Raw genomic sequence first — 21,307 nt, 5'->3', positions numbered from 1 at the left:
TAATATCTAGATTTCCTTAAAAAAAAAAAAAAAAAGAAAAAAGAAAAAGAAAAAAGAAGTATGTCAGGTTTAACTTAATTTTAGTGCCTATATGTAATAACTCAAAGTGGAAGCTTTCAATATGAGTGGAAAAATTAACATATGCTTGTGATCATGGCTATTGCTCGGGCCAAATTATTAACTAAATAAACCTTAGAGCTATGGGGACAAGGGGGTAAGGTATTTATTGTCTCATTTTGAAATTTGCACCTTCAGACTTTATGTCCTGTTGGCCTAATTTTATCCCCCCCCAATATAGATTATCTAATTCGCACACTGCCTTTCGTTATGAATCATTAAATTTCTATTCTTTTTTTAAAAAAATCCTGTTAGACAGAAATTAGGACGAACAACCCTTTTACGTCATTTTTGGGCTTTTCCGTATAGCTCCTGACGTCACTATACACTATGACACAGGAACGTATATCTATCATCCACGAAGTTCATGAGCGCGTGGATAGATGGAAGCACTGATTCAATGTTGCATGCACCTTTTCCATCCCCTCGTTTTATCCTTGTGATGCGAAGATAAACAAGTGATGTTTTGGGCGGGCTGCAGTTCGGCCAGACAGTGCAAGGTAGCAAGTACTGCGTGCTTGCGGTGTAGCGCACTAGTTGTAGAACCAGTTAACTCTCTTCAGTAAATAATCTTTTACAAGTTTTTGTGTGTAACATTTCTTGGAATAGAAGTTAGATATCAAGAAAGGGTCACGAAGCATTGTCAAGGTAAGTACATCTAGAAAGAGAGAGAGATTTGTAGAAATTATATTTATATCGTATTAATATATTGAGATTTTACTTGTATTTTCAAACGGATACCGTACAGAAAACAATGTTACTTATACATACACCTTTTAAAATCTCCATGTTCAAACATGTATCTTGATTCAAAGTTTGAAAGATTCTGCACCGAGTCTCGAGTGTGTTCCAGTGTAGCACGTCCCTATAGTTTTTCTGTTGCATTGGAAGAATTTGAAACGAAAAAAAAAAAAAAAAAAAAGTACCGTTGGTTGAGATTCTACTTGTGAGTGTCACTGTCAAAAGAAATTATTCTACCGTGAAGAATGCCTAGGGAAAAAATTCCAAGAAAGTTTAGAATTTCTCATAAGGTTTTGGTTATATTTTAGAAACATCTGATGGATGGACAATAGCAAAAGAGGAAGAAACAGTGAAAGTATATTGCGTGGTAGGTGTAATTTTATCTCTGCGTGGGCTAACAACAGGTTGGTTTATCGTCATAGTGGGAAGCACGCAATGACCGCTAATTTTATTTTATTTTGTTTTATTTTTCAAGATCGGATTATCATGTTAGCGATTTTTTTTTCGAATGTGCAATATTTTATGACTGAGCAAAAGAGGTGCTGTTAACAGTTAAACAAACCATATTCGTAGTGCAGATTTTTTAAAAAATTAAAATTTGCATTTAAATAGGTACAGGGTGTTCATGAATGCACTTTAAAATTATGGCTCGTTTCTCTGCTTGGGAAAAGTCGTAAATTTGTCAAACAGGTGAAATGGAAGGTTAAAGTTTATTGTCCCGCTGTGACCTTTAATAGTTTTGTAGTTCCTGAGTCCTTTACGTGGTAGGAAGTCAGTGAGCCTTATATCGGAGGAATATTAATCGGCGTGTAGGAACGACTATATCTAGCATCATTTCAGATTTTCCCAGGGGATGGAGCAAGATTGTTCACCAACATAAAGAGTTTCACGTTTTTTTATTAGTATATTATATAATTTATTAAAAACCATGTGTTTCTCAAACTCAGGGGGAAAAACGCCTCCTGCCCCCCGCAAGTGTAGCCCCTGACTTTCTGTGTAATGAAAATATAGTTACACATTTCCTGTGTACATAGGTATACCTTTCCCAGTTTGCCACACCCCTTTTATAAGTATAGGGGGAAAACAGGCCACCCTACCCTAGATTGCATTGACGTAGTAGTTCCACCTAGCCCCATTAGAGTAAGTGGGTTAGAACCTGCCTTCAGGTAAAACATTAAGGTATACGTCTTTTAACTGAAGGAAATGAATAAGCAAATATGAAAATCTGTGGAATGATAAAATGAAAGCTAACGTCTCACGTTAAGTTCATGAGGTGTAGGCCCTATTTGTTCACTTCTCGCTAAAGCGTAGTTTCAATACCGATTTATATATTTGTTTTTACAGTTCTGCAATATGAAGTTTTATTTGCTTGTACGAAGTTTCAGATACAACTGAAAGGTCTTCTTTTTTTTTTTTTTTTTCACTGGAAATATGTAAGGAATATTTCGAACGAAATTGCCCAGGCTCTACATACGTATTAACACATTCTTTATAATTGTAAACTTTAGTCGAGTTAATTATTGACGCTTAAAATTACCAGCATCGATTTAACTTGTATACACGTTGCCTCTTTGCCCTTACAACTTTGATCAGCTGTTTTAGCCCAATTATGAAAGAAAGACTGCCATTTAAATGTCCTTGGTTATTTAAATAGCTGGTAGTGAATGTGTTAAAGGTATCCTTTAGGGTCTGAGGTATATGGAAAATATCAGTAAGGATGGTTAATCAGCCTCTGGATTCGACACCGGGACCTCTTACTGCAAATCGCGAATACTAAGCGCAAACATATATTTGTTCGGTTTGGTATTAGTTGGCGAAGGATGAAGTGAAAAGAAAATTGAAGAAAGAAAAAAAACAGTAGTCTAATTTATTGAGCGACCGGTATCTGCTAGTGAAGTGGGTTAATGAATAGACGCCTGAAATACATGCAACAAAATATACGTGTAAGTTTATTTGTGTTACAGAAATTCTAGAATAGAATGCTTAAGAAGGATCCTCGATGATTGAAGCCGTTTTTTTCATCGATATTTATGGTTCTTTTTTTTTTTTTTAATTATTTTAAATTTTTAGAGACTAAAATAAGAGTACTTTTTATTTTTAAAAAGACCTAAAGTATCTTATAATCAGAAGTGTTCACTACGGACGTCTGTAGAATTTTCCAAAGGGATTCGGGGCAAAAGACCTACAAATAAGTACAGTCGACAATATGCATAAACGTTGATGCACGCGTACACATACTACACCTGTAAAACGAGAATAATGTACCACATTGCTTGACTTTCAAAATAGCATTGTTACAAATATATTAAATGCTATAGTGTTTGTCTAATATGTTTTGAAATGTGTTTCGAATAGCTCAAACTCCTTTATGAATTCGAAGGAGAACAATTGCCCCTCTCTGTGGACGGCTGTGGTGATCACTCCTTCAAGTAAAAGTAGTGTTTTGTGGATTTTGTTAAACTAACTACGTCTACAATTTAGCTGAATTGTTAGCATGCTTCTCTATGGTGTAGTGGTTATTGCCTCGATTCCTAAATGCTCGTCTTGATTCAGAAATGGAGACAGTTAAAGGTCTACTTAAATTAAAAGACCGTGAGCTTAGGTCTAAAAAGTGACAAAGGATGACATCTTTTAAGAAATGTTTCTTGGAATTCTCTCACAGACCGCACCTCATGTAGGTAACATTTGCGATCAGAATGGCCACACACCTTCATACCAGAGATTTGGAGCAATGGGCCGATCCAAAGGAATATGAGCTTGTGCTGGACAACGTCGTTTCCGTGGGTTTTGTTGGTGTTCTTCCGTTACCTAGCACATTCTCACTCCATTATTCTATAATAATAATTCATCTTTATTAATAATAATGAATCTCCTTTAGCCTAAAGGGGTAACTATGAGAAATTATTTCTTTTCATCTCACGATTTAGTCAAGATAAGAAGTGTTAGTAGAAACTTCAGTACTGTCAGCTTTACAAATTACGCAGCAGAACCAGGACTATTTGCGGAGGACTGGGGTTTGATTCACGGTTAAAGCACATGTGGGTTGAATCCCATCGTTTCTCACTTAACCTCAGGTGTGTGTTCCGTCACGACATTTGCAACGCCAGGATTTTCAATAATTATCTTTCATTTGTCGATATACTGTCAGTCAATCAAGATATTTTAATTACATTCGAAAATTGTATTTCTCTCTTAATTTTTTCTTAAGCTTTTTAAAGACCCTTTAGAATATTTTAAAAACTACTATCTTGTAATTGTCATAATAGGCTCTATGTGTTCGTTTTTGCGCCTGGTTTTTGTTCAATTTTCCAGTAAAAGGAGGGGTTTGTGTTTTTTAATGTTCACTCATAACGTACTGTGGCAATTTGAGAGCTACAACGCACTTGAGTAATTAATAAGTAATGAATTCCTAGTCTGGAAAGCCGGTAATAAATGGCGTTGGGAACGTTTTCTGACCACTATTATTTAGTTCAGCATGCGTCGTCTTTCTCTTCAATGGGTTGTGTAACCAGAAAGTGTAAGGAATAGCATTCCCGTTCCTGTGGCCATTGTTTCACTTTTTGTAAAGACTGTATCTTACTTTTATTTATAGGCAATATCTTCTTTACTTAATACAGGTTATCGATATTAACGAATTAAGACGCATTCTTGCATACGTCAGATAATTGTTTTGAAAAATAATAATCCCTTGTTTGTTCCTGAGAAAGGCATAATGCTTAAATCCGGCCCCACGTGTATGTATAAACATTATAATGATTCATCTAATGAAGTTACTTTCTCGCAGCCATGTCGTGGGAAAGTCTCCTTGTTTTGAAATATGTGGTTTGCATGATACGTTTTATCTTTTAATCATATGAAGAAAACATTCCTCCCCTCGAGGCTCGTCCGGTTTGGTTAGTAGTAAGCGCCATTATCATTGTGTGTGCATTTGCTCCAGTGCAAGGTATTCTTATGGTTCAATGTGTTTCTATGCTTTAGCAAAGGAAGTTGAATGAATAGTGCTTTTTTTCCCTCCCTCTTCCACACCTGTTAAAAAAAATCTCGTAATGGCTGACCGAATACGGAAGTCAAAGTCGGCTGGCTGGAACGCCAGGACGATGTGTGCTCATCTACGGCTGAAATAGAAGCAGCGTTGGTAGTTTACAACCTGCAAAATATCATCATAGTTATTCAAAGAAATAATATGTTCCAGCCAACAAATTTAAGGAACCGAAAGGCACAATTCTATTAGATGTTCTTGTAAAGCATTTAAAATCAAGAGACGATTGAAGCAGGAAAGAATAAATTTTTAACATGAGGCGGAACCAGTGACGCACAGAAAAATTCGTCAAGAGGGGGAGGGGAAATATTCCTCTCTGATATCGGTAGTATTTCGTTAATATATTATTATTATATTATTGGTTTAATATACACAAAACTAACTGGGCAATTACCCTCTGCTTCCCTTAGATACCCCTTTTCTACACTGCTCCTCAGGATAGGAAGGTATCGAAAGCTGCCTTAAATCAACCGAGAGACTGGTTACCCAAGAAGAATATGTAATTGCGGATATACATATACATTATATGTTGCAAGTAATGTGTATATTATGATCTGTCTGTTGCCAAACAACCTTTACGAACGATTATCGGACGATGCCGCCGATGCTTAAGTGCGAAGTTAGATTGTATACTTATTAATTTAGGGAGGTTTCATATCATACGAAAAAGGTTCATTTTACGGAGTCTGAAATCACGATAAAAATTCATATCTTTTCTGGTATAATTTTAAATTGCGTATCCTGAAAACTATGCAACCCGAAATTAATAAGCGTATAATAGAGTTGCGTATGTATCAGGGTGTATTGATTAAACTTCCTTAGTACTATAGTGTAAACCAGGCATTTTCAATTGGGCGATATGTGACATTACAGCACGTTTTTAATTCTGAAGTAGCGACACAAAGAAAAGTAATGAGCGAAGGAAGGGAGTGGGGGAGGTAACAGAGAAAAATGTTGATAGTGTGTGTGAATAGTTGTGGATTTACAAGTGGTATAACCATAAAACTATTGATGTTTGTGTTCGATTGTCACACACAGAGGTGCCCACTTTGACCTAACCACACTCAACTTCACGCTCACACCACCAATCAAATCACTCACTTCGTGAAGTTGAGGTCGATTGAGGGTAAGTTCCCAACTCGTGAGTGCCACATGAGTTCGGACACCTTTGGTCACACTGTCTTTGCCAGTCGTCAGGTTACTTGAGCTGCTATTGCGTCTATTCGTCTGGTTTACTGGGAGTGGGAGGAGTAAAAGCTTAGCTATCATTGGCATGCAATTATGATTCATCTCTTACATCTTAGATGTCATTAGCTAAACTTGCTAGATTCTTCCATTGTGTTTCTCTGTAGTTTTCTGAATTACCGCATTTTCATGATAATTATTCTACAGTTTCTAACTCTGGTATATTGCTGTGGCAGAGCAACAGTGGTGTGGCAACAACATAATTGAAGTTAAGACGACAACGACACAAGAAAGAAAGGGGGTGAGGAAACGCTTGAGGATATGAAATGAAAATAGCATGGCCCAGAAAACTTGTGAGAAGTTACAAAAATAAGAATAACCAACCAGACACCACTTAAGGTTCCTGTGAACTCCCCCTTGTCCGAGCACTTCGCCTTTTCGCCACCAGATGCTCACTTTTTCATTTAGCAATCACTGCTGGTACCTCTACTGGGAAGAACTGAAAGATCGTACCGCTCAGTTTGAATGTGTCCAGGATATCCACACTTGAAGTGGGCGGGGAGAGGAATCCAACAGTTTTTTTTTTTTCGTGCACCTGCAGTCAGTCAGAGTCTATTTATACAAGCCGTGTTGTTCAGCCGCAGGGCAAAACCTCAACCATTGATGAGTAACATAAATCTTTTCTTTTTGCAGGTAGGAATAGAGTTTTGTACGAAAAACGGGAATTAGGTTGCAGAGAACGTCATTCACATCGCGTTGACAAATTATCTTTCGTACGTTTATCACATGAAACTCTTTTCTTTTTTTGATTATTACCAGAATATGAGATAAAAAGAACCTAAATGGTTCTTTGTATACAGAAAACAGACAAACAATACTAATATTTTCTTACATATCAGTATTATATGATTTTTTTTTCTGAAGTGTATGATGCATGAAAAATGGACAAAATGAATTTTGACTTTTCTATTTGTCCCTATCCTTCTGAGTAGAGAGAATGATGTGGCGCAACTAAAGGGCCTGCAGGGCCCGCAACATTGAGAGGCCCAGAACAGAAAGAGGCCCATTTCAGTTTCGAAGTTAAACTTTATAATGTTAAGATGTTAAAAATTATGTGATGTTCCAACTATATCTCATTTTTACCTATGAAGACGGTAACACCTGAGCGATTATTTAGTAAATTAAATGCCAACAAAACTTTTACTGACCAGCGAAAACATTATGACCACTCGCTACTTTTTGAACGAAATCATCGGGCTGAAATAAGAGCTACAAGGCATAACACAACCGCGCGCCAAACACGACAAGAATCTCACTCGATTAGTCAGTGTGATGCTTGTGCCTTGAATGGGGAAGGACGACGATATATCAGGGTGACTAAGTGGCTGGGAGCTTCATTTCGGAAACAACGCGACTTATCGAGTTTTCGCGATCTGCCGTGCTTGTGTATTTCAAAGATGGGAAAAGAACAGTGAAACCAGCATCGAACCAAACAACAAAAAGTGGGACGACAACACCTCATTAAAAATGTCGGATGTCGTAGACTCTCGAATTTGGTATAGCAGAATAGACGAAAACTATAGCACAATATAATAATAATAATAATAATAATAATAATAATAATAATAATAATAATAATAATAATGTGCATTTTTTGCATATGAGCAAGTTGTGACTCACTAGATAGAACATAGAAAGTCAAAACTGTTCTCTGTAAATTTTACGTGACTCATGAATGTGGAAAGAGGGGGTCCGTTTAAAATTTTTGCGGGGAAGCCCATTCGTCCTTACTTACGCTACTGAGAGAATGTAAGGTGAAATAATAACACCAATATATATATATATATATATATATATATATATATATATATATATATATATATATAGATAGATATAGATATAGATATAGATAGATAGATAGATAGATAGATAGATAGATAGATAGATAGATAATCCTGGCGCAACAGTCCCTTGTGATCTGAGCCTGCAGCGGGCTTATGTTAGTAGTAAGCACAACCACACCCAACGTCGCCGGCTGTCTAGATTGAAGTCCGCTATCTTTTAGTTTCCCAACTTTTCTCTCAATATTTGGTCAACACAGAAATGTTTGAGTGCCACACCGGGAATTAATCCCTGGACGATGCACACCGTATCACTTTCGCTAATCATTTGGTAAAATTCAGGTTAGGGTGGTACTGAATTAATTTTGGAATATGCCATTTCTCATAAGGTAAAGTTCAAAAGTATTGTGACATAATTAAAAAGCTCATTATCAACCACGTATTCTTGCCTCTAATATCTCTAAAAGTTTTCGAGTTATGTGTCAAAAATGGTTGAAACACTTGAAGTTAGTTTAGTAACTTGAAGAAGATAGTGGACTTATACATACATGATTAGAATTGCTCCAATTTTTATTTTTATTCTTCTTTCTCGTAAAGAAATACAAAATCATAATTTCAACCATTTTGGTACATTTTTCATAATTTGAAGCGCGAACAGCCGGTTTCTTTCTTTACGTTTTGAACTTGGGATTTATATTCTCCTTGTCACTTATCGTGAAAGTCATATAATAACATGGGTCACAAAGCTAGAATATCTTATGCGACAGAGGTAATGACAATTTTTGTCATTTCATCTCTCAAGATCTGTTAAATTTGACATTTATTGAATGATATCGGTTTTATAATACGAATAAATTTTTCGCAATAAGGTGCGTATAGTGGTCGTAAGAAATGGCAAAAGCTACCACTGACCTTTATAGTTTGACTCATGCTTTTTCGATCATGGTATTCCTCTTAAATTTTGCAAAGGACAGTATCATTTTAATTATCTTAACCTAATTTCCTAAAGCATCTTATTCGTACGCTAAAAGAAAAATTTCTATTTTTTATGTATAAGAATTCAGGGGATGCAAATTTATCCAAAATTCCTTTACAATTAAAGCCGCCTAAACAGATATTCCTTCGAGATTTCTGTATTTTGAAAACAATTCACGATTTCAGTTCTTTGTATTTACTTGTTTCCATGTTTATTTATATCAATACTGTATGATCAGTTCCCAGAATTATTTTAGTTCCCCGGTAAATCCATTTATAACAAGCTCCAAATACTGCTACAATTTTAATGTGGTTTCAGGAGAATCTGCATATCTCATCCTTTTGTTACTCTCTATATATTCATCTACTACGTAAACAAACATCAGTGAAAGAAAGAGGCTGAGAGCTAACATGTGCTCCGTGAGGAACGTTGTCATACCTTGCACTGATATATCTAGAGAGTCTAGTGTTGCCACGAGACGAAACGAGACTTCTGGCTGTGTCGTCTCGTCTAGAAAAGATGTGTCCGTCTCGTCTCGTATCGAATGGTTCTGTCTCGTCTCGTGGCAACACCAGAAAGGCTGAGGCCCACAAAAGAGCTGTTAAACCAAGTGGTTAAAATTATAACTTTTAACCTAGTTTGGTTAACAGACCACAACACAAAACACGACTGCAATCCTCCAGCAACGACTGCTTAGTTTCGACTGAACCCGTAATTACTTCGATAGGAACATTTGTCAATACCGTCAGTACAGACGAAAGGCAAGATTTCCCCATTTATTCTGATATCCTTTTTTCAGAACCCCTGGCGCCACTTCAACAAATAAGGAGGCCTATGTAACTTTCCCATTTAAAAAATGGTTTATCTTCGAATAACAGCATAAAAGGATAAAAAAGATAAATTTTATTGTCAAATCAGAATCTTTTTCGAAACTCAGTGTCGAGAAAGGCTGACACGTTTCTGTCTTGGTTCGGAACGAGAAAGACCATGAAACAATAGTTAGTTACTGATAAAATTGCCACTTCTACGCATACTTGTACTTCTATTAAAGGATTTTTATACGTAGATATCTCCACCAGCCCCCGGAATAAAATCTTCTGAAACACTGATCTCAATGAACGCTTTACATTGTATTTGAATCTGGAGCACTATCACAAAATAATTAAACTTGAATCGATTGAAAAATGGAAGTGAAAGCTGTTTGTAAGAATCATTTTTAAAAAGTGCTTTAGGTATTCCCTGTTCTTTGTAGGGTTTGAAACGTTGAATCATTTGGATCATTTGAAATAATAAAAGATGGTATACATTTCGAAGGCAAATAATTTATTCCGAGTTAATAAATTTTTAAGCAAATTCAGAAACTGTGTTTGTATTTTTCGAGTTTCTAGTGCTTTTCAAGTTTCTAGCTCATTTTCTTGGAAAGATAATGCGTAAGACTCTCTTAGTCTTGCAACGAGACAAGACGTTTTACGAAACGTTTCGTATTGTATCGTGTCTCGCTTCAAAGAGTCCTGTCTCGTCTCGTTGCAACACTAAGAGAGTCTTACGCATTATCTTTCCAAGAAAATGAGCTAGAAACTTGAAAAGCACATTCAGTCAATTGTTATCATAGAATATACTATGGGCATAGCCGCTGATGTGTAGAAGGTGACACAGGCGGAATTTGTTTTTGGCGAGTTGGAGCCGTGGGGCTCTATTATTTGGATTGGAAACATTGGTTCAAAAATATTTTACATTTAGCATACATACATATACACATGTCATACGCACACACACACACACATACGTACATGTGTGTTACATATACTTTAATTAATGTGTGGATCTAAGGACAAGGTCCGGTTCGCCCACCCAAAAACCGCCTCTGGGAGGTGGATTGGAAGCGCACCCCTGAAACATAGAATTATGCTAATCGTAATCTTCTGAGATAGACTACCCCCCGAGGAATAAGTAAGTAAATAAAAATAGTTTATTAATGTTTATCTTCCGTATACGATTAATTGAAAAATTTTAGTGTCTCAACAATGAGAGCCATATATAGGTGATCCTGCGTTCCTGGCGGACCTTCCCTAGTTGCGGACAAAATTTCATACTATAAACTCTTTTCGGCTCTCCCTCTTTCCCTCACGATAGTTTTTTTTTATCTATTATCTACTCCCTTGGAGTAACTGTTGCTCTGTATTTTCACGGGCTTGCAACCGTGAATATCTTGGCTGCCTTCCCAGCTACCCAATCAGCATGCAATAGATACATGCAATAACAATCAAATCCCACACAAACTACTCTACCCATCAAATATTTTAACATGGAAAGTTCTTTTACGCAACGTATTTCGTTTGTTTAAAATGGAATAGACCTAAATACATCTTTTTTTTTAATGTTCTTCTGGAGATTCGATAGCGAGACCGCTCACATCAAAAAATGAGAGAATTAGTGCTCTGACAATCTGGTAGAAATACAACATGCCATATGTACATTACTGTGATTACATTGCTATTTATTCAATGATTATTTTGCTTAGAGTTTTCTTACTCTCCAGGGTACTCTTCAAGGATATACAATTACTCTTCACTTATGTCGCGAAAAAATATTCAGCTTGCAAATTTATTTCGAGAACTTTTTATTCCCTAATACATGTTTATACTCTCAATTTGTGCGTACAACCGACAAACTTACACAGAATCTCAACAGAGTTCAAATGTGAGGTGTCTGCTGTGAAACAAAGATCAGTTATATGGGAGGGGATTTTAGAGTGCAGCTCTAGGAACACTGTGGGCTTTTAGAGTGTAATTCTAGGAACGCTGTAGGGGGCCATCCCGCTCCACCTGAGACAAAAAAAAAAAAAGAATGAAAAGAAATCTGGCGGCACACAACTAATTCACACTGGTTACAAAGCAGGCACAACAAAGTTCTGAATGAAATATGTTTATTTTTTTGCACTATTTCATTTTCCGAACAATAACATTTACCGATGACTTGTTAGCCCCTCCACCACAGCCACCATGAAAACAAATTCAATCGGAATTTGGCCAGCTCGTTTGATCACGAATAATTATCGTTTGATCCCAAGCATAATGACGTATTACACACAATTTGGCTAGGGCTTGTTAGCCCTTGATAATCGGCATGTACCATTCCATAGACATTTCAATCGTAAATAGGTAAGCAAAGTTTCGTTAGTTTCTGGTAGAAAGTATGACAGATAAAGTTGATTGTTTATTTAACAATGGTGGCCTCTAACAATGAAACTAACAACAACAACTGAAATCGACAAGTACCATTTCATAGATAACTCAGTGGTAATCCGATGGGTGTGCCAAGTTTGGTCAGTTTCTGGTACAAAATATAGCAAAGTTGATTCTTTGTTTAACGATGGTGGCCTTCAACAATGAAACTAACAACAATATGTGGAATCAACACGTACTATTTCCTAGATATTTCAATCTTAAATGGGTGTGCAAAGTTTGGTTAGTTTGTGGTAGAAAGTATGTAAGATAAAGTTGATTGTTTATTTAACAAAGAAGAAATCCAATGATTGTTTATTTAACAATGGTGATCTTCAACAATGAAACAAAAACAATATGTGAAATCGACACATACCATTCCATAGATATTTCAATCTTAAATGGGTATGCAAAGTTTGGCCAGTTTCTGCTAAAAAGTATGGCTGATAAAGATGATTGTTTATTTAATAATGGTTTCCTCTAACAAGAAAACTAACAACAATATGTGAAATCGACACGTACCATTCCACAGACATCTTAATCGCAAATGAATGTGCCAAGTTTGGTTAGTTTGTGGTAGAAAGTATGGCAGGTAAAGTTGTTTGTTTATTTAACAATTTAGAAATCCATCGATTGTGTATTTAACAATGGTGGTCTTCAGCAACGAAACTAACAACAATACATGAAATCGACACGTAGCATTCCCTAGATATTTAAAACTTAAATTTGTGTGCAAAATTTCGTCAGTTTCTGGTAGAACGTATGACAAAGTTGATTGTTTGGTCAGTTTCTGGTAGAACGTATGACAAAGTTGATTGTTTATTTAACAATGATAGCCTATAACAATGAAACTAACAACAATTTGTGAAATCGGCAGGTACCATTCCCTAGATATCTCAGTTGTAATCCGATGGGTATGCCAAGTTTGGTCAGTTGGTGGTAGAAAGTGTGGCAGATAAAGTTGATTGTATATTTAACAATGGTGGCCTTCAACAATGAAACTAACAACACTATGTGAAATCCACACGTACCATTCCCTAGATATCTCAATCTTAAATGGGTGTGCAAAGTTTGGTTAGTTTGTGGTAGAAAGTACGGCAGATAAAGTTGATTCTTTACTTAACAACGGTGGCCTCTAACAATGAAACTAACAACAATGTGTGAAATCGGCACGAACCATTCCATTGATATCTCAATCGTAAATGAGTGTGCCAAGTTTGGTTAGTTTGTGGCAGAAAATATGACAGATAAAGTTGACTGTATATTTAATAATGGAGAAATCCATCGATTGTGTATTTAAAAATGGTGGTCTTCAATAATGAAACTAAAAACAATATGTGAAATCGACACATAGCATTCCCTAGATATTTCAACTTTAAATGGGTGTGCAAAGTTTGGTCAGTTTGTGGTAGAAGGTATGGCCGTTAAAGTTGATTGTTTATTTAACAATGGTGGCCTCTAACAATGAAACTATCAGCAATATGTGAAATCGACCCATATCGTTCCATAGATATTTTAATCTTAAATGAGTCTGCAAATTGTGTTTAAGTTGTTGTAGAAAGTGTGGCAGAAAAACTTGATTGTTTCTTTTACAATGGTGGCCTTCAACAATGAAACTAACAACAATATGTGAAATCGACACATACCATTCCCTAGATATTTCAATCTTAAATGGGTGTGCAAAGTTTGGTCAGTTTCTGTTAAAAAGTGTGGCACATAAAGTTGATTTTTTATTTAACAATGGTGGCCTCTAATAATGAAACTAACAAAAATAAGTGAAATCGACACGTACCGTTTCATAGATATCTCAATGGTAAATGAGTGTGCCAAACTTGATTAGTTTTTGGTAGAAAGAGTGTAAGATAAAGTTGATTGTTTATGTAACAATTTAGAAATCCAAAGATTGTTTATTTAACAATGGTGGCCTTCAACAATGAAAGAACAACAATATGTGAAATCGACACATTCCATTCCATAGATATCTCAATCGTTCATAAGTGTGAAAAGTTTGCTTAGTTTGTGGTAGAAATTATGACAGATAAAGTTAATCGTTTATTTAACAATAGAGAAATCCAACGAATGTTTATTTAACAATGGTAATCTTCAACAATGAAACTAACAACAATATGAGAAAACGACACATATCTTTCCCTAGATATTTTAATCTTAAATGTGTGTGCAAGGTTTGGCCAGTTTCTGGTAGGAAGTATGGCAGATAAAGTTGATTGTTCCTTTAACAATGGCGGCCTCTAACAATGAAAGTAACAACAATAGGTGAAATCGACACGTACCATTCCATTGATATCTCAATCGTAAATGAGTGTGCAAAGCATGGTTAGTTTGTGATAGAAAGTATGGCAGATAAAGTTGATTGTTTATCTAACAATGGAGAAATCCAACGATTGTTTATTTAACAATGGCGGCCTCGAACAATGAAACTAACAACAATATGTGAAATCGACTGGTACCATTCAGTAGATATCTCAGTTGTAATCCGATGGGTATGCCAAGTTTGTTCAGTTTGTGGTAGAAAGTGTGGCAGATAAAGTTGATTGTTTATTTAACAATGGTGGCCTCTAACAATGAAACTAATAACAATATCTGAAATCAACACGTACCATTCCCTAGATTTTGTAACGTCCATTAACCAGATTATATCCGTTTTTGCTTAATTTTTGAACTGTTTATTTTATATTTGATTGTTTTGATTTTATTAGTTGTATATGTTAACATTGGTGGCGGTGGCGCCATCTATCGTTTTAGACACAAACTGTTTGGACGTTCTGAATAACCTTAACTGATAGCTTTTTCGTCTTCATTGTTCCAGTATATTGCGTTCGCAGCGTAAATGTTTCAATCGAGGAACTGCCGAATTTAAAAACATTTACTTTAGTTTATGAACTTTCCACTTCAGAATACTAAAGTAATAATAATAATAATAATAATAATAATAATAATAATAATAATAATAATAATAATAATAATAATAATAATAATACAATTTTTAGCGTCTCACAGAATGCCCTATAGGCTAAAGGAGACAGATGATTAATGGAAATAAATGATTGTGAAAGAAGTTGATAGAATGTGCGACAAAACGAGAGAACCCACTGACACGATATTGGTTACCACAAATACATGGCCTGGTATCGAACCAAGGACCTCTCCCATCAGAGATTAGCGCTCTACCATGCACCTAATGATAATTATACTATTATAGGGTGTCTATCGGTCACGAAAGCAGAAAACGGTCACGATATTTAGCTTTTGGGTCACGATTTTTTTTTTTTAATCTGTACGAATATAAGTACAGACTGGAAAATTTTGTTCTATAAAACGTTAAAATTCACCACCAAAAATGTCTATGATCAGCTTTAGACGCTACCAAATCGAAAGCAAAGCACGCTTCTAACGCATGCATGAAAATTCGCTCTTAAGAATGTTACGAAATTTTAAGGTTTGGTAAAGAAAATGTCATGAAAAAGTCACTTACGTACAGGATCCCAGGCCGAGAATAACCATAAGATTCATATATCTATAAATATCAATGTTGTAGTGCGAGGTGTGTTCAAAACTTTTGGTTGGCAAAAACGCATTTATTGATTGGGAAATCCGAAACACCAATCCCCTTCAAAATAGTCTCCTTGGTAATGCACTCACTTCTCTCAGCGCTCCCGCTATTGTTGGAAAGACTTCTGAAACGCAGTTTTTGGAATGGTGAGCAACCGTGCTGTCGCATTCCACATGATGTCTTCTCTTGACTCAAATTGGGTCCCTTTTAGTGGCATTTTCAGCTTAGGAAATAACTGAAAGTCACATGGAGCTATGTCAGGTGAGTAGGGAGCCTGACGACATACAAGAATGTTGTGTTTGGCGATAAAAGCCTGGATCAGATTTCGCGGACACTCTCCTCATGCCCAAATTCTCGTTCAAAATCGAATGTACCGATCCGATTGAATGGCTTGCGTTTGGGTATTGTCAAGCTTTTGGCAACATTTGATGCAATATCGCTGCTCAAATTTTTCTGTCATTTTACAAAAAAACTGAAATTCGACGACCGCTCACTATACATCTTCACTCGTTGGCCAACTACCAGTGACTCACGCTTTCTGCGAGCGGGAAAAATTCACGACTGCGCATGAGTGTTCCCTGCCCTCTACATCTACACGGAAAAAAGCCTCCCACGTTTCATTGGTTTATGCGGGAATAATAGATTCGATACTTTTTGAACATACTTCGTATGCATATGTCTGGCATTTATGTCGTGATAATTGAAGTAAACTTCCATTACGCTGAATGTCAGTAGCTTTTTTTTCTTTTTTGTTTCAATATATATTAAATGATATATAATCAAATAGTTCACATATTGTGGAATGCAAATATTGAACAGTTCCAGCATATTGTGTTTAGACACTGCTACCCTGCTATGTGGTTAGAAATATAAATTTTGTATTATTGGCTTTCACTAAAGACACAAGAAATCGCACGTCTGTGTGTAAATAATAGACATTTCGCAAATTGAATATGGAAACTGTCTCTCTTTCGTTGAGGGATGCGCAAATGGACTACACATATATAACGATAACAATAACACGTGAGCCTTTTTAGCTCTCATCGACCTTTCCTATATGGCTTAGTTGGCAATAGCCCTACTTCTTGTTCAAGTAATTCTTCAGTTCTTATTGTGAAACTAGTTAATCACCAAATATCTATATGCACATGCAATGGGATTCGAAGCCGTATACTTTCTCATTGTGTATTACAGAAAATTGGAATCAAATCAAATATTCTATGTTAAAACATCAGACACGAATTTTAAACTGTCGATTGATTCTTTACGGACAATCCGTATGTGGAAATAAATGAGTGAGTTTACGCTAAGAGCCTAATTCTTGGTTCGCGATCTCAAGGTTCAGTGTTCGACTCGTGTGGCAGGTCATCCTGACCATTGTTATATGGATTTTGTTCAGATTTATAAGATGATTGTTGGCATAATGCTTTTAAATATAGACCGTGGCTGATTTTCTTCCACTTCTCTTTCTGATCTGCCTGCATCTGATTTTTTTTTTAAGAAACAAATAAATAAGAAAATCAAAGAATTAACATGTAAGAAAAAATAGTACACAAAATCTGCAAATACCTTTTTATACGTATTTTAGTTATAGAAAGCAGATATATAATAGTATATTTAATAAAGAAAATAATTTACGTTTTGCTTGCTTTTACCTTGTTAATAGGCATAGAAAGATTTAAAAAAAAAAAAAAATCAACTAAATTATTCCTCATAAGCTAAAATGTCCAAATCAGAAGACTAAACTATTTTTTCAGGGTGCACTAAGGTTGCGTACCTTCACCCGGAGCCACTTTATAGGGCGCCTAACTTGCAAAGAGGGGAATTTTTTTTCTTTTTAGGGAAATGTCCCTTTACATGCGTGATGGTGACATTCAAAATATCCTTTATTATGAGGAGAATTACATACTAACCACAAAATTCGGATGGAGTGTACCCTGTTCAGACATTTTTATTTTACATAATATTTTTTCCCAATTTCTATACAATATTTTGTATATTTAAACAGGATTGGCAAATACTTATCCACGTGGGGTATGGGCATAGTATTTGAAAAAAAAAAAAAAAACCTTACCAATACCCGAACGTATTTTAAAGGGTACATTAGAGATACTTAGTCTCACCTGGGGCCGGTCTAGGGAGGCCGCCAAACTTGCAAAGATGATTTTTTTCTTCAAAAGCATTCCCCGAATTCTTCAAATTCCCCTTTCTCCGTACGTCATATGAACATGCACTATGTTGCATTTGAAATCCTGCTTTATTCTGAAGAAAATGACTTACCAACCATGAAATTTGGATGAACACTGTTGTAGCAGTAGCTATTTAAAAAGAGGTCTCGAGAATTGCTTGAAAACTCCCGTATTCCAAAGCATTAAAATACAATTTTTTTAGTTTTATATTATTTCTTTTTGTACTCTGGGATAGAGACGGTGCAGGTCTTAGATAGAAATAAAAACGTTATATACAGGGTGGGCCATTTTAATTAATCCACGGAAATATCTGAAAAATGATAAAACATAGAAGAAATGTTTGAAGTACACGTTATATATTGCTAAGGGGGAAAACCATTTCCGCCAAAAGTACCCCTCTCCACCCCCCGGAAATGGGGGTAACGGGGGGTAACTTTGAAATGTCAAATGGGAACATGGGTCGAGTAATACCTCGTTCGAAAGGTCTTGGAAAACTAAGTAACGCTGTACCAAAATTTCGTTCATATGGAGCACCAGTTTCAAAATGGCCGCCATGATATAGTTCGGAAACTCCAGTAGCCGTAGTATGAAAACCATGGGAGGTAAATGAATGGAACAAAATTGAAATACGTAAATATCATAGGGCATATCGAATGACGTGACCCCTGCGATCCCAGCGGCTTCCCTGAAGGGATCTTGTGAGCTAACTTCAAAATTTCAATGTCCGACCGGACAACGGTTCGGGCGTACGCTTGACCTACCCAATGCTGTTTGGAAGGCAGACTTCAGGGATAGAGAATTAGTGCACTCAGTTAATGCAGATGGCCACAGTCAAGGGCGCCCATAAGGGGGTCAAGGGGGGCTCTCTCCGCCCTAGAGGAAATTGTGCTTCGGAATATCGTAAACTCAATAGAATTTTTAGAATAGCTACAGCAAAATTAGAAACTATATTTGAAATGTCGCTTTTTCTTGCCTCCCTTGGAAACCACAACATGGGCGCCCTTGGCCACAGTTACATTTTGATTAACTATTAGCACTCATGTCATATTGTGAGCTTGAGGGACGAAACATTGTGTACGTATATCCCTGAAATGCTTTCCGAATAACCAGCAGGCATTGCATAAAAGTTTCTGTGGCGACGGAGATTAGCAAATTCGCACGTTTGTAAGTTCCAGCAACTGCATTATTCGACAACTTCTTTCGTATAACGTTCCTTCTGTTTTCGCATCAAATCATACTTAGCCATACAGATATGCGTTACCATTCAAATAAAATTTCACCTTTTTTTAGTCACTACAGCGTCATCCTTACAAACAAATGTTTCAACCATATCATACCTATTTGTAAGGTAGCCTTAATTTGCGAATTAAAGTAGAGTTCTCACTTGAACTTTCACTGTTACTTTCCACCCCACTCACATACAGAGCACAGGAAAAGATTATTTTGCAGGACTTGGATATCTCTCTATACATTATGGCAATTTTACTCTAACATTTTTATCTCTGTTGTATCATTCTCGAGCCTTGGAACGCCTCCGTGGTTTTCCTATTTAATTTTCGTTATTTTCATTTATCTCTACCCGTATTATCTCTACCCGTTTTCTTAGACACATTCACCATGTCTTGGCGATCATTTTGAAAACGGTGTCTCATGTCGAAAATATTCTTACAGAAGCTGTTTGATATTCATTTGTCTATGTAACATGATGTTACTCGCTTCTAGTTGCTATTTGAAATTTTCAAGTTGGCCCCGGATACCTTTCAGTGGAGTCACCCTGATAACAACTCTCGATGTGCCTTACGTCAGTTACCTACTCCAGTTTTTCTTATGTTGATTTATCTCCAATCGCTTTCATACTACGGATACTAAACCTTTTCTCTGACACTGATACTATGTTTCGGTGGCCTTTTGAGAAAACTGCCATTTCACCTCAATCGTTTTCTCCTGCAAGATGTTTGATTTTGCAAGATTTATCGAACGAGATACCACTCGACTCATGTTACTATTTGAAATCTTGAAGTTAGCCCCCAAGACCCCTTCAGGGAGGCCACTGGGATCACAGGGACCACACCATTCGATATGCCCTATGATATTTACGTATTTCAATTTTGTTCCATTCATTTACCTCCCATGGTTTTCATACTACGGCTACTGGAGTTTCCGAACTATATCATGGCGGCCATTTTGAAACTGGTGCTCCATATGAACGAAATTTTGGTACAGCGTTACTTAGTTTTCCAAGACCTTTCGAACGAGGTATTACTCGACCCATGTTCCTATTTGACATTTCAAAGTTACCCCCCGTTACCCCCATTTCCGGGGGGTGGAGAGGGGTACTTTTGGCGGAAATGGTTTTCCCCCTTAGCAATATATAACGTTTACTTCAAACATTTCTTCTATGTTTTATCATTTTTCAGATATTTCCGTGGATTAATTAAAATGACCCACCCTGTATATATATATATATATATATATATATATATATATATATATATATATATATATATATATATATATACAGGGTGTTTCAAAACAACGCCGACAACGTTTTGGGGGTGATTCCTGACAGCAAGATAAGACCAAAAGTATAGACCAACTTGGGTGCACAAATGCTTCCTTTTGAAGTTACGGCTGCCAAAAATACGGAAAAATGAACTTTAAAGATCTATAGCTCCAAAGCTATGGGACCTAACGTAGTCAAATCAAGACTTGCCCTAGGATCTAATATGTACCCTATCCAAAAATCCATGTTTCAAAATACTAAAGTACTCACGCAACAATTTTTATAGAGAGAGTTGGGGTGCAGGCATATAATTTGGAGTACTCACCAACTACCTCTATAAAAATTGTTGGAGAAGTACCGCAGAATTCCGAAACATGCGTATTTGAATAGGGCACATACTAGTTCCTAAGTGAAATCTTGATCCGACTACTGTCAGTCCCATAGTTATGGAGCTATGGACCTCTAAATTTCATTCTTCCATGTTTTTGGTAGCCTATAACTCCAAATGGAAGCATTTATGCACCCAGGTTGGTCTGTACTTTTTTCTTTATCTTAGTATCAGGAATCACCTCCCAAACGTTGTCGGTGTTGTTTTGAGTTGAGTTGATTTTAGTTTAGCTTCCCGTTCAGCAGCGAGGCTATATGAGACGTGGACCTACTGATTAACGTGGAATCCGAACCACATGAGCTCCCGCCGGGAATCGAACCCGGGTCTCCCACGCAAAAGGCCGGTGTTGTTTTGAAACACCCTGTATATATATAGATTGGGGTCAGCACATTGGCTTCCCGCGCTGTTAATGCTGGCTTTCTAGACCAGAGTTCTCTAACACATACTTTCAAGTAGCTCCCCAACGGTTTTCACGACACTGGATGGACGCTGCAAAGCTAACGCCATCTGGTGAATACGAATTGTCGCTCATC

General features: G+C 36.5%; 1 protein-coding gene across 2 annotated transcripts in view; it reads left to right on the top strand.

Moving 5' to 3' along the window:
- Positions 1-550: 550 nt before the first annotated feature.
- LOC145685586 (CD109 antigen-like) overlaps positions 551-21,307 on the top strand; it is a 203,408-nt gene continuing 182,651 nt past the window's right edge. The window contains exon 1 of one of the 2 annotated variants that reach the window (XM_081757975.1): positions 551-765. The gene's annotated coding sequence lies outside the window, so the exon portion shown is untranslated. The remainder of the gene's footprint in view (positions 766-21,307) is intronic. The other variant, XM_081757979.1, reaches the window with a different exon arrangement.

The sequence above is a fragment of the Thermobia domestica genome, chromosome 1, assembly GCF_964235325.1.
Source record: "Thermobia domestica chromosome 1, izTheDome1.hap1.1, whole genome shotgun sequence".
NCBI lineage: Eukaryota > Metazoa > Arthropoda > Insecta > Zygentoma > Lepismatidae > Thermobia > Thermobia domestica.
Note: the sequence above shows the minus strand (reverse complement) of the source record. Positions and strands in the feature narration are given on the sequence as shown.